Below are 13,448 nucleotides of genomic sequence, written 5' to 3'. Positions count from 1 at the left end.
AAAAGTTGACTTGCTCATAAGGAAAGAAAATTAACTGAACTGACAGACATGCCTCAGCACTTTTCGGTGACCAGAGGAATGACTATTAGTGTTGTACAGAGATTTAAAAATGCTGCCAGAAATGATAAGGGATTTTTTTTTTATTATTATCGGTTCTTTGCCTGTTTCCCTTTAGAATTAGTGTTTTATTTATTCGTGATGCCGATTTCTTCATGGTTGCTCCTTTCTGACGCGTTCAAGGTGGGCAACGTCGAAAATAGGAGCAACAGCAGATGGCAGCACCAAGCTGCCTTATCTGGGCTGTCGCAGCCAACAGAAAAAAATAAAAATACCAACCTACCGAACAGCAGTTTCTTGGAGTTGGCTTTCAGACCTCCTTCCTTTCTCCTGTTCTTTTGGATTGGTTTGGTGTTTTGCTTTTTATTATTTATTTATTTATTCCCCCTTTCTGTTTTTTCTACTGGCTATTGGAAAAAGGACAGCAGTGGAGGAAAATTGCGATGTCAGGTCATCCTGTATTGATTTAGTAGAAGATAGTAAGACCTGATGTGACCTGCTGAAAAGATGACATGAGGTTATGGCCTAGCCTACCAGCGCTTCACGTCGTATTAAACACTCCACAGGGGCAACATCTGGAGGGTTAAACAACTGCTGGGTAATGCAATTTTAAATACCACTTCATCAAAGTAATAGACTCCGCAGGACCCTCTTGGGATCTGTAAACTGATGTGTTCCAGGCTTTGTGTACTGCAGCCCTTTTGTGTAACACATTAAGGAGCGCCTGATAGCTCTGGCTGTTGCAGAGTGACAGAACTGAGGTTTGCAAACTCATCTACACGCCGCCGCCCTGCGAGGCCTGGGATCAGATTCATGACCTTTATGGTTTTCCTCTTTGTTTTTTTGCTCAAAGCTTGAGAGTTTGTGTCTCCAAAATTCCTGTGAGCTGAGGAAAAGGTTTTAGTACCACAGAGTTACTCCTGAGTCTGTTTTAACAGCGGTGTAGGAGGTTCAAAAGGAGATCAGCTCCCATGCTTTCTCTTTTCCAGAGCAGTCACAGAGGAGCGAGCAAACCTCCTGTGTGCTCTTCCTATTTCAACCCGAATAACGAGCGGATTCCTTAGGTCCTTACCAGACCTGGCTCCTCTCCTGCATTCCTCAAATACAACCATAGCTCCAGCAATACATATCCTGAAGGAAGCATGGTCTCCAGTTTGGTGGACCACAGAGGCTGGTGCCACCACCTAGCTGCAAATCAGCCGACCTGGCAGTAGAACGGTGTTCCAAAACAACTCCCTCCACTATTTCAGAGTTGCGAAGCAACAATTAAGAAACGTCCCATTAAATAATTAATCACTTTAGTCCCATTGAATAATTAATCACTTTAAGTGAGGACATCCCGAGAACTTTTTTTCTTGCTGGCTAATGCAACTTTTGCTTTCTGAATCCAGGTCCAGCAGAGCCCTCAGCCCGCACAGCTCCCAGACAGAATGTGCTCGCTGTCACCAGCTGACCTCTGTCACCTCCAGGAGTGTGTGGAAGGACACTTAGAAACTCCTTTCCAGGGAGAACAGTGCAGGGTAAGGCTTGCAGCCGGCAAAGCCAGCAGCTTTTCGCTGAGGTGTACGGAAAGGCTTTGCTTCTTTCCGAGCCAGTGTCTCCCTCGCTGCTCTCCTTGCTTGCAGATCCTGCTCTCTGCTTTACTGCAACCATTTCACATCCAAGGGCAGCTGAAAATTTTCAATTACCTGACATGGTTTCAGTTCAGAAGTGTCTCTGGGGTAAGTTTTTGTGTGATGCCTTGCAGAGCGGGATGCTGATAGTCGTTACAGAGCAGGGGGAGGAGGGCTGAAGCTGACTGTAAGCCACCACTGTAATTTTATTCTTGTTGCAGGTACTTGTAAGCTCTGTGAGGCTATCGAGAGACCAGAGAAATGTGGTGATGTATCTCTGTCTCCACCGAGCCATATAAAATAGCCAATCTTCAGCTATTTTAGTGTGAATTGACCCTGAAGTGGGTGCAGCAGCCTCACCTGACATCCTCCATGCCCACCCTGCTGGCATCAGGCAGTCCTAGAGCCATGGCTCATGATATTAGGCAAGCTGTTCTTTGGAAATTATAACGTTTATGAATGCACATATATGAGAGATGCCTTCCCCTCACTAAACTACTTGGTGGCCTACACTTCAAAACCAGGACTTATTAAGACTGCAAACAAGTGAGCTACTATAATCTACTTACTGGAATTATTTTCCATCCCTCGTTACTGCTGAGGAGTCAGCGGCTGCCCTCCATCTGCGAAGAGGTCTTCATAAGAAAATGGGGAGCAGTAGGGAAACAGCATGGATTCTCCAAAGAATGCATTAGTTTATTTATTTATTTCAAATGTCTTTCATGTCTTGGCTTTGTGCATCTTTTCCAAGCAGCAAATGCTTCACAGATGGAAAGAAGCAATTTTCAGTTGTAAAAATTCTAAACAGTTCAGGTGAAATGAAAAACAGAGCATCCTGGAGACGTGCCAGCTTTTTTTTTTTTCTTTTTTCTTTTTTTAATGTTTTTCCCCAGCCTTGCTTTGATTGTGAAAATATTCACCTACCTCCAGACTTTATAGCATGAGAAATGCCCTGCCTGGGGCCTGATCTGTGCCTGAGGTACCCCTGTGGGCTTGGTGAGAAAGGAAGGCTCCTGTTCCCACACAGACACTGCACATCTGCACTGATTTTCGGCAGGGTAGAGCCGCAGTAACACTACTGCAAAAACTGAGCCTTACATAAACCAAACTTATACTGGCATAGCTCCTCTTCTGGGGGGAGCTCTGCTACGTTGTCATCAGGAAAAGGTTTGACTTGTCCACTGATACCCTTTTCTGTCAATTCATATGGCTAGGTAGTGAAATTGGGGGGGGGGAATCATGGGTGATTTGTGAGAAAGAGCAATGAGCTTATTTTTAGACACCCCCCACTGATAAAACCTTATAGGATTTATGGCAGATCAAATTAGCAGGAACTTTAGTAATTACCCTCAGAACCTTCGGATATCACATGCTGCCTACGAAGCACTTAAATCTCCCACACGCTCCCTGCCCATGGGGAGCTTAACTCATCCTCCAGGATATCTGCCTCGGAGCCAGGTACCTATAGCCAGACACCTATACATCTATGTCCTGCTGTGCATGGACTGAAGCCTGGCGGTGGACAAAAGAGCATCTCCCCCGTGCTGCTGGTGGCCGTGGGTGTGGAGCTGGAGCGATCCCCACACGGAGCAGGCATCCGCAGTGGAGGGAAGGAGCACCGGGGCCTGGAGCTGCCTCTGGGGGATGTGGGGGGTGGCGATCCAGCTCCCTGGGCTCTAAATCAGTCAGGACACTCATGGGCAGAGACCGAGGGAAGTACAAGAGGCAGCCTGGAATTATTAGCTGCTGCCGCATCTCCAGGAACACAGCTCCGGAACACACTAATGCATAATGCTCGGCCGCTGGCTCCCTTTGGATGTTGCAAAGGATTTTACAAGACGCATTTGACAAGCGTGTCATGCAGGGCTCTGCAGGGAGAGGAACACTCAGTGGTGGGTGCTGAATCAGGGTCAAAGTGTGTAATCCGAGGTTATTCGCTATGAAGTCTAGGACACTCCCTGAAAAACGTTGAGTTGTGCAGGAAATGTCTGGTTACTTGTGTAACTGTTTGCAAGATATACAAACTCATCAGGCTCTGACTGCTAAGTCTTATGACAATAATGCATTTTCTTCCAGACATGTTCAATTGCATATCTGATACACATACTGCTCGGCCAAGATGACTTGTTAGAGATTTATTTGGAATATCTAGCCTTTACCATATGACATCACCTCCTTAACTTGATGAAAAAAAGGTTTAGACTGAATTCTTCCCATTAAAAATAATGGGGCAAGGGCTTCTTGATGCCAATATTTACTGATATCAAAGCAAAATATTGTCTTAGTTATTTGTTTTAATTTAGCCCAAACAGTACACAAAGCACAGTGTACAAAAACAATATGTTCTTTCTTCTAAACCAGATCATCACTCACTAATTACTATATGATTTGAATGAAAACAGAGGCATGATTCAGTGATGCTTTACAGAAATTATCTCACTATATTTAGAATTTTTTTCTTACCCTGACTGATAGAGGGGTCACATAAGATGACCTCCTATATCTGCCTTCATCCAAAATCTCAAAAGGTTTGCTTTTTAATTGTCCATTCTACAAAATACAGTAGAATAAGGCCCAGAGACTTTGCTAAGGACTCTAAGAAACAGCTACATAAGTATATGTATTCAGGTCATAATGTACATAGTGTGTATATATGTGTGTGTCTTGTGTGTGCACGCACACACATATACAACCAATTTTTAAACTTTAATTAAAGCTTGCAGGTCCCAATGACATTTGAACATTTCTAAAATTCAGGTGTTGCATTTCTGTTGGATTTGGATACCTTTTGCACAAACTAAATTCATCTAAATCTGAATATAAAAAAGACTAAACGTATCTAAATCTGACACAAAATCCAGCCCTGTATTAGAGAACGCTCCTGTGCCCAGACAGGTTCCTTTGCTCCTGAGGGCAGACCAGGGTGCAGCCAGAGACATGCCTTGCTTTCCTGTGATTTCTGTCCGGTTTGGAAACTCACCTGGAGACTCAAGTGTTGCAAGCTCAGGTAAAGCATCAGAGAAAAACTAATTTCAAGCAAGGACTGCCACATGAATACGTAAGAATACTTTGCACAGAGCAAGTCTGCTTCCAGAAAAACAAACAAACAAACAAACAAAAAAAACCCCACAAACCCCCAACCAAACAAACAAAAAAACCCCACAAAAAAACCCCAAACAAACAGGAAAACCAGATTTGACCCAAGATTTTTGACTGAGGACTCTAGGACATGTTTGAATATAAATGAATCTGTCTCTTCCCTGTCACATTTCTATTGCCTAAGAAATCTTCAGCAGAAGATACAAATGCATTTCTCTCCAACCTTTCTATCGAAACACTCCTTGTTTACACGCACCCAGCAGACCTTCACTACCACCATCATTGGGTGCTTTCTCCTCCTGCCTTCTAACAGCACCTGGGCTTCTGGACCCAGGGTAGGGTGGTGTAATGGCACCCGTGTTCAGCAGGTCCAACACACCAACGCCCATTCATCGGCTGCTTTGGCGCTTCGCTGACTACAAACGTGCCCAAGCGACGCCACCCGCATCCAACACCAACTTGAAGCAGCAGCTCACCCGCTGCTGCTTCTGCGCGCAAAGAGGGAGGAAAATTGCTGCCCGGTTGCCACTAGATGGAGTAAAGCCAAAACTGTAGATTTAATTAGTTTTGCGATGGAAATGCATCCATTTCCTATGTAGTTTTGTTGTTTGCTGTTGTTTTTTGGTGTGGGGTTTTTTTGGTGGGTTGTGGGGGTTTTTTGTTGGGTTTGTGTTTTTTTTTTCCTTAGCCTGTCTGGCTCTAGATGGATTCAAAGAGCCCTGTCTATATTAGCATGCTGCAGTGATTTGTAGGGTTCACTTAAAGGATTCATGGCATTTGGACTTTCCAGTTTGTACACTGGAGAACTGAAGTCAAATTCTTAGAAGACTGGCTACCTTTGTCTTCCAGCACCCAATTCAGACGAGTAAATAAAGAGTACAAACTACGAACGCAGCACCTGTGCTGTGCCTGCACAGCTACACGGTTTCTATCTTTAGGCATCTGAGGTAGGTCATCAGTATCTGATGGTGCCAACGTCCTCCAGGAGTATTGATAGTCCGTCTTGCCTCTTTCTCTTTCACTCTGTTGGCATGCCTTCTGTGCTTGTCCATGTGGGCATCTAACCCCCATCCTCTGCTCAGCTAACCATATGCTAATAATACACGGGGACATCATTAAATATTTCTCCAGGGATGCGGCGAATTATCGCTTACACTGCTTTTACAGCACAGGTGGCATTCCCAGATGTGCTCAGCATTGCCCTCGTTCTGTTTCCAACTAGGGCAGTTTTACTATCACCTTAAAAGGCAGCTGACAATATGACAACAGTTGTGGCTTCTGAAAATCTACCTCATACAGATGTGTATTTTGAAGAGTACAGTGCAGCTTGAGCACTGAGCATACACATATAAAGTTCATCACACTGTTGGTTTTGTAACCGTCACAATTCTGCATATACGTGAAACTGCTGAACCCTCTGAAAGAAAGTCCAAAGGTGATTTATATACTGTTTTGCTTGGTTCGCTGAATAGAATAGAACAGAACAGAATAGAATAGAATAGAATAGAATAGAATGGAATGGAATGGAATGGAATGGAATGGAATGGAACGGAATGGAATGGAACGGAATGGAATGGAACGGAACGGAACGGAATAATTTTGGTTGGAAGGGACAGGCAATGATCATCTAGTCCAACTGCCTGACGAATTCACGTTAAAGCACGTTGTTAAGGGCATTGTCCAAATGTCTCCTAAACACAGACCTTGCTAGGAAGCCTTTTCCAGTGTTTGACCACCCTCGAGGTGTCTATTCCAATCCTGAGCACCTTTATCTCCTGCCACATCTTACTTGGCAAGAAAGTAAGCAATTCATTCCTACTCTTCCTTGAATCTGAATGATAAGCTATTTTTTACCTTTATTCTTTCTGAAGCAGGAAACATTTCAACTTCACAAGCTTTGAAGGTCTTCTGCTTACCAAATGAAAGCCTTGCAGATCTCTGCTACCACTAACACTCTTCCAGATGAGGCTGCTTGGATGTTATTTCTTTTCCACCAAGTGGGGCTCTTTTTTACTGTACTCGGTGATGAAATGATTTAAGGCAATAGCTGGTCAGAAATCCAAATACATCTCATCAAGAGCTCTTTAAAAGAAAATGTTATTGAGGAATGTTTCTGCTTGAAGAATAATCTTGTATTTTTTCCAGGAAGTTTTGAACAGATTCGAGAAAAAATAGAAACTTTGAATCAGAATGATGTATCCACTAAAATATTGTTATGGTATTTTTGCAATTTTTTTTTTTTTAGAAAGCAATGAAATTACTGTTTATAACAAACCAAGAAATTATAAATTTTATGTTAGTCTATAATTTATATAATATATGATTTTATCTCATATAAAATTAATATCTTATATTAATTGATCTTTTGACTTGAAACACCATTTTGTTTCTGACGAGTGGAAATTACAGGTCATCTGGAGAGCAAAGAAAGTTGCCATTTCAGCATAGAGGACATCAATTTGAAATAAAAGCAATCTCTCCTACAGAGCTCCCCATGCGAGATGCTTACCCCTCCCCCTGCCCCGCGGTGTGCCTGCACACATCAAGACTGTCAGGTTTTGGTGCCCAGAGATGGCTTGTGAGGCCTCAGTTGTGCAAGCCAAGCTGATTTTTGCTGCTCCAAGGCTAGTGGAGCTGGGCGAGAGCCAGGCATTCCTGTCATGGAGAGGAGAGGAAGAGTGGGCAGGAACATTAAGAGGGATGAAGAAAGAGCCAAGGGAAAGCATCAGCAGTTCAGGCTTGCTGCTCCTGATGCTTCCAGTGGGACAGGGAAACTGAGCCCAGCTGGGCTGCTTCCAGCCCAGGACCGTGACAAATTCCCACATCCCAGCTCTTTCTTCAGCAAAGCATGGAAACATCCCGGCTAGACCTCTGGCACAGGCAGTGTCTGGTTTTCTCCCCTCTCCCTTCCATGGTAGTATCCTGCCAAAACAACTTGCCCAGGCCTACCATTAGCTCTGATTTTGACTAACAATTCCTTTACTTGGCTCAGTTCAAGAGTGCCATGCCAGAATTTACAGGGTATGTAGGTGAGGCGCCTGTCTTCTGCTACCAAAGGGCACGAACCCCTCGGCAACCAAATTCTTTTCCTTACTGAAAATGTAAGCTGGATGGAGCTCGTGCATCACACCTTTCCAAACAGGAGCTCAGCTAGGCTCTCCTGCATGCCACAGGACTTCTTGACACCCCAAAATGAATAGTTTATTTACCCTTTTTTGCTAATAAATTTATGATTGCATTAAGTCCCTCTTCCTTTACATCCCTGTGGGAGTGTTAGTTTAGAATCACATCTTATGAACATCAGGTATGACAACAGCTTTTGCAATTAACACAGATTTTCTTTCAGGGCTCTCATACGTCTTTTGACAATTTCTCATCCCATTTTCTTCACAAAACTGAGCACCACCTTATTAAAAATGTGCTACGAATGAGCTCACAATTATTTGTTGCTTTGATCAAACACTTTGAGTGTAGCTATTAATAGCCAGATACATTTCTCATCTGCATGGGTAGAGAGATCTCCCACAACTACCCAACTTCAGTTTTAGATTAGTTAATCTAGTCTTAGTTTAGATTCAGTAAATCTAAAAATTAAGCATCAAATAGAAAGGACTTCTCTAGCTTTTTTTTTGGTACTCAGTGGAGAGAAAGAAGCACTTTCACAGGGCGAATCATTTCTGCTGAAAATGTGTAAGGTTATGGCAACAATAACTCTAGAGATACTTATCTCTCTCTGCCAGTGACAAAAGGGGACCTTTGTGTAACTTTAAGTGACTAGCTTAAAGTAGGTAACTGATTTTTTCCATGCTAAATTTGGGTCAGATGAATCCCAACAGCTATGTCATGTCTTAACTTTACCATCTAATAAAAACAATGTTTTTACGTCATCTAAAAAGCTCTGTATTGGGAATGCAGCTACATTTGTACTAATGCATGTGTATTACATATTAATGAGTCCATCTAAACCCCTGTTTAGGTACAACTACATTATACTAATTTGCACCAACTACATTTATTTCACGATAGGGTTTCTTTGTGTCTTCATCCTTCCTGACCTACCTTTCTATCTCTTCATGGTCTGGAAGACATCACTGCCTAAATGCTTGGTATGTGGTTATAGGGTTGGGTTGTTTTTTTTTTAACTTACTGAAGAAAAAGCATTTGGAAACATCTCACTCCCTTCATAGCATATTGCTTGGCAATATTCTATAGCGCAGAAGTGGTTTTAAAATTAGGTTGCTTCCTGTCGCTCAGCTTGTAAGCCTCAAGTCTTTATATAATTTTGCAGCTGTGAAATATCATTTCATTCTAAGGCTGTAAAGAAAATTGCTTCCTTCTCCATCCTTCAGGCAGGACCACCAAGCAAAGGGGAGAAAGGATCCTGCTAGGGGCTGTGCCTGCGGTTGGAGCAGGGGATAGCGAGTGGCTGCAGGTCACGTACGCACAGCGTTTGCTCGGAACATGTTTGCCCTGGGAGCACGGGAGCCAGCGGCTCTGTCGGTGTGTCCTTGCCGTGCAAACCTGTTTGCAGCCAGCCCAGCTCCAGGGCTGCACTTAACCAGGAAGGAAAATTATGCCAATGAAAGCAATTCTTTTTTTTGATATGGAAAAACGTCAGAAGAGGCTAGGATAAGATTAGGAAAACAATTTCCATTGCTGACCAAAGACCAATTTAAACCCAGGTCACCAAAGGTGAAATGTCACTACACCGAGTTATGTCGTTTTGACTTCTAGTTAATCCTTATTTCAAGGTAATGAAACTCAACTGTCAGCTGGAATACCATGTCCAGCCCCAGTATCCACACCTTCAAAAGGATTTTGAAGAATTGGAAAGCGCTCAGGAAACTGCTTCAGGAATGCTTTGAGAACTCTTTAATCCAGCAGACACAGGCATAACAAGATCCAGTATCAGAAAGCTGTGTTTTGAAATATTCGGATTAGAAATAAGGGGTATGAAAACTGCATAGGTGGGGAGGGACTTCTTAGATTCTTCATCACTGCAAACCCTTGAATCTGGACTGGCTTTTCCTGTAAAAAAAGATCATCCTCTGCTTAGCTAGAACTCTGGAGTTCAGGCTAGAATCATCAAGATTCATCATGTTCCCCTTGGGCCTTGGGAAGCAATAAGTCAATGAAAAGTAAGGTACTTAATTTCAAGCCTTATGTCTCATGTCTTCTCTTTTTGAGCATTTTTTGAGCGTTCTTTTGAGCAACATAAAAGTTGATACGATAGTTTTGTACCCAAAGGAAAACCCAAGCCAAACTTTAGATAAATTCTGGTAATTGGTTATTTTAAACTATGATCTTGGGTTCTTATAGATAAAAAGTATATTGTGTCTTTTTTGTTGTTGTTGTTTGGTTGTTTTTTTGTAGTAGAGATGTGAATTCTGATCCAAACTTATATATATATTTATATATCTATATATATCTTCAAAGAGCTGGAGAAGAGGCTACGCTGCAAAAAAAACAACTATAGAAAACAATTTACTTTAGGACTCTTTCTTTCCATACTTAATATACACTTGCAAATCATAAGCTCATCAGATTTGGCCACTATTTAGAGCCATTCAGCTATATTTTTATTAAAAGGATTGCCTGTAAATATCCTTGAGACCATTCATATTCTTTTTTATATTTGCTATCTTAATTGCAGTGGTTAACTGGTATTGGTTATGCTGCCTGAGTGGACGAGTCGTCTAACACATCCAATGCAAATATTTACACATTCAGATCAAGTGTGGCATCCACAAATGTTTGCTTGAATAAAATTCATTACTTAACTAGAATATAAAAATATGCATAAGAAAAACTGAAACTTTTTAAAGTCCTAAAAATGTTCTGAATACTTTGCACCAGTGCAATTCGGAGGAACGTGGAATGATACATCAGAGACTTCCAATGTTCCTTCCTATTTCATACAGCTTTTTTCCAGGCGGTATCCTGTCCCTGTTACCTATTGCTGCTCCATCTCTTCTTTCAGTATAAATTTGTAACTATCAAACCCTTCTGTCACCAGCGCTTTCTCAAACTTCCTCGTGCCTGTTTTCCTCCCCTCCTGACCACTTTGGTCCCAGGTTATTCCACTCCACCAGAGGCATACATGCAAGCCACCTTGCTTAGCTATGCTGTGAAGTTCTGCTCATCTGCAGTGCATTTTTCCACTGCAGGTGGCCAGGGTACCTGAATGAGGTATATGGTACTTCGTGTACCTAGTATTTCCTTACCTGAAGCAATATTGCTGCTCTGTGTTACCCACAGCACCCCAGGAGCTGCAGAATTCGTAACCCTTATCTCTGGGCACTGAGCCCCAGAAGCTTGTTTCTGCATTTCCTAATGGTTAGAGGGAATGGCACTGAGCCTGTCTTCTTGCACAGCATTTAAGCAGGCAGTGACGATATTGAAAGCAGAGCTGAAGATGTGCTCATGTATTCGAAGTTTGCCTGCTTTTTTATGTAAATTGGCTTAAAAGGAGTTAACAGCATGAACTGTCCAAGTCTATCAGACATGCACACACACCCTTCTCAACAAGATGACTCACAAAGTTGATCAATGAAAATACAGATCTAGGACTCGAAGAAAGATAATTGTGGCCGGTCTTGCCTTCTTGTTTCTGGTATGATTTTAACCATCTAATCTTGTTTCCTTAGCCTGCAAACTTCTCCTTATTCCTACCCAAGTTTACTGTCATATATAGGAACAGGGATTATTCAGACCCTATATAGCGTGTTGTGAAAAGAGAGATAAGTAAGCACAGCAGTGCTGTCATTTTTAACTTGCTGAAGGTCCTCAGATACTCTGGAGCTGGAGGCTTTATAAATACCTGGTAGTAATCGGATATGTCCCTTGGAGAAAGGATGATGCTTTTCCAAATGCAATGTCAAGCACTCATGACACCTGCAGACCCTGTAAAATGACAAATGCTCCTGCACTGCTTTGACTGTTTTGTGTTCTGTATGCATGATTCCCTCCTTGTCCCTGCATGATTTAACATGAATTAAAATAGATAGCATATTTTATGTATTACTGATATCAAAACGGATTTACTGATGCACTTAGGCTCATGTATTTGCTGTGCATTTATATGAATAGTGTGACATCTCATTATCTACAAACTGAGTATTAACTGGTTGTTAGGTATAGCTGCCTGAAGCATCCTACCCTTTGATGTTTAATACTCTGGCGATAATCCCAGTCCATCACTGAGAAACTCCCTAAATAGTTTGCTTGAATATTCACAAAGGCTAGTGGCTTTCTGAGAATGGACAGACATATGCCTTCATCTAAATTCCAGCTCAGCCTCCAACGAGGCAGCAGGCGAGCAGCCAGGGCTCCTCCTGGGAGTCAGGGCAGCAGAACCGCGGCCACTGCCCAGGCTCCCCCAGACACCCCACCTGGGGTGGGAAGGCGGCACACCTCACTCCTCACGTTTGTGATGGAGCTGTTCAGATGCCAGATTTGCTCTTAGGACATATAGTATTTGGTAGTTCTGCTCTCTTATCGTTTTGAAACTTAAATCTGGGGGAAAGGACATAGCCAGCTCAAATTCCTATCCTCTCCAAGAAGAGGAAAGACAAATCTCTACATCTTTTTTACTCTGTGTGTAAATGTTCTCCATATTAATGCATCCTTTTCATTGCGTAACACACAGTATTTGGGATAATTTTGTTATTTAAAAGAAGACTCCACATAGTGTTTCCACTCACAGCTGAAACAATCTGTTATTAACTAATAACAAAAAAAGAAGGCTCTGAAGGAATGAAGAAACAAAATGTTATATTATGTAATAAACATATATATATCAAGGTTGCATAATTTATTCAAAACTGGGTAGACTTTATTGTGTGACACTAGGAGCAGAGAGAAGGAAAAAATATCCCATCAATTACACGGAGTTGACGAATGATGTATTAACTTCATGTGCGTTGTAGAAAACAGGCCAGGCAGATTGACAAAACTCGGCAAAAATAATTCAATCCACAGAGTCAAATTATGCAATAAAAACAACCTGGTGCTATTCAAACTGGTACATGTCACTTAAGAAAAAGGTGGAAATATCCCTAGATTCCCAACAAATCATAGATTCCACTTGTTTTAGCCAAATCTTGATCCCCTTCTAGTTCATGCAATACATGTGAATGTTTTTGTGGTGATACAAACTTTGTTGTCCAGCTTTCCTGGTCCCTGATCATATCTATTTATTTCCTAGAGTTAGGAAAAAAAGTGTCTTAAGAAAATAACATAAGGGGATGTAGACCAGACATTATGTTTACGAGGCTTCCTAAAGAACAACCCTTGCAGGGACAGTCATAGATGGCAAATGTTACGTTACAGGATACTCAGTGCTCTGTCACCTCATTATCTCATACAGTAGCAGCTTCATATTATTTCTCCATAATATTTAGCTGACATGTTCCTAATATACTTGAAATACTGAAAGAAGTTACTATCCTTTTGTTGAAACCCAATATTTCAGTGACGTGCTTGTGTATTTCCCAAATCGATTTCAGTGATGTGCTTGTGTATTTCCCAAATCATCCACTACCAGTCACTATCAGTGAGATAAATTTAGGTCTAGTTAAAATATCTAATTAAATTATGCCATGTGATATTAATATTCTTCTCCCTTGTGTGCTGTACATATTAAATTGTTGTCATATGTATTCCATCCTCAAGATATCT

This window comes from Falco cherrug, chromosome 6, assembly GCF_023634085.1.
Source record: "Falco cherrug isolate bFalChe1 chromosome 6, bFalChe1.pri, whole genome shotgun sequence".
In the NCBI taxonomy this organism is placed as follows: domain Eukaryota; kingdom Metazoa; phylum Chordata; class Aves; order Falconiformes; family Falconidae; genus Falco; species Falco cherrug.
This window is presented reverse-complemented; position numbering follows the sequence as displayed.